This window comes from Cynara cardunculus (assembly GCF_001531365.2).
Source record: "Cynara cardunculus var. scolymus isolate 2C chromosome LG 15, CcrdV1, whole genome shotgun sequence".
In the NCBI taxonomy this organism is placed as follows: domain Eukaryota; kingdom Viridiplantae; phylum Streptophyta; class Magnoliopsida; order Asterales; family Asteraceae; genus Cynara; species Cynara cardunculus.
This window is the reverse complement of record NC_037542.1, coordinates 13,220,399-13,222,240: the sequence shown is the minus strand read 5'-3', so window position 1 is coordinate 13,222,240 and position 1,842 is coordinate 13,220,399.

Below are 1,842 nucleotides of genomic sequence, written 5' to 3'. Positions count from 1 at the left end.
TTGTGTAATTTTTTAATTCAATTTTTTATTATAATCTATATATATATATATATATATATATATATATATATTAAAGGAGAAACCAACTAGAATTACATGACACTATGAGATTTGAATATTCCTCAAATCTTGAAATCTTGAAATGTGGTTAAATTTGATTATCCCATATTGGTGGGAAGAAAAATAGTAGAAGGAATGATATGTGTATATATATGAAAAGATGAGGTGATTCTTTTTGTTGGAAGTCATAATATGGACTCAAATGAGACAACCATTTCATTTGCAATTGTCATTATGAGATTTGAGTAATTTTCTTACATCTTGAAATGTGGTTAAGTTTGTTTATATTATATAAAAAGATAACTTTAAAATATTAAGATGACATCTTGTGAGGTAAAATATTTATGAAAACCAGATGACAAATATTTATGAAAATAATTTTAATATTTCATCTTGTGAGGTAAAATAATTTTAATATTTCATCTTGTGAGGTAATTTTCATTTGCAAAGTCAACTAGATGACAAATATTTATGAAAACCCATGGTTGAAACCTATTAAAACCAATCAAATGGTAAAACTTATAGTTATGAAATATTTTTCTACATGTATATAAAAGTATGAAAGATAACTTTCAAATATGTATCCATGATAGAAATCAAAACCATTTCCATCCAAACAATGAAAATTATAGTAATGAAAAACCATTGTTGAAATCAAAGTCAACCAGATGGCAAAACCAATTAGAGTTAAAATTTACAAGGGATGAGGTGACATCCTAAGGAGTGAGTATTCTTTATTTATTGAAATTATGGTTGAGTTCCGTATATCCCACATTGATGAAAATATGAAATATTTACAATGAATTGTGGGTATCATAATGGAGGTTGAGATGTCTTTGTGACAACTCATGAGGTTGACTCCTCTTGACCGATCCTCTAAACTCATGTTGTTGGCTTATTTTATCCGACCCTCCGAGTTCATGGGTTGACTCATTTTGGTCAACTCCTTTTTAACAAAAAAATGTTAACCATACAAATAAATTGGCTAAAATATAATTTTTGACCGACCCTTCTTTTAAAAAAAGAATATATATATACACACACAAATTATTTAATTAGATACAAAATGGTATAATGTTGATAAATATCAATAGTGGATACTATAGCTTATAATGTACTTTTTGGAATGATCATTCTATGTAAAGATATATATATATATATATATATATATATCATGAAATGAAGATCGTAGGGCATGAAGTAGTATTATGAGATTTAAGTATTAAAAATATTCAATTATGGTGTTGTTTTCGTTATTCATATTGATGGAGAAAATGATAGATTGAATGTCATTATATAATAAAAGAAAAATAGTACATGTATGAAATATATTATATTATTTGAATTGTGGTATTGTTTATGTTACCTCACGTTATGGATCACATAAGAGATTGGAGAATGATTACGAATATATGAAAGGAGAAAATACACATTTGAAAATTAAAATGGTTATTTGGCTAAAGTATGCATTCGATTCATATCTTACGGAAAAATCGATATAAAAATTAATTTTAATTGAATATTTATGAATAAAAAGGAAGATGGTGGATGTTTGAATTGTATAACAAGATTTGAGTAGTTAGATTTTTTGAATTATAATGTTATTTTGATTATCTAACTTTATCCATTTATTTAAAATATTCATTAAAACCAAATGTCATATTGTTTTTACATAAATTTGTATCATCGCCCAACGCGCGATGACGAACACTAGTTTTAGGTACAATAACGAAATAATTTATATTTGGTTTAATAATATAATTTTCTTATAAAGATAATAAT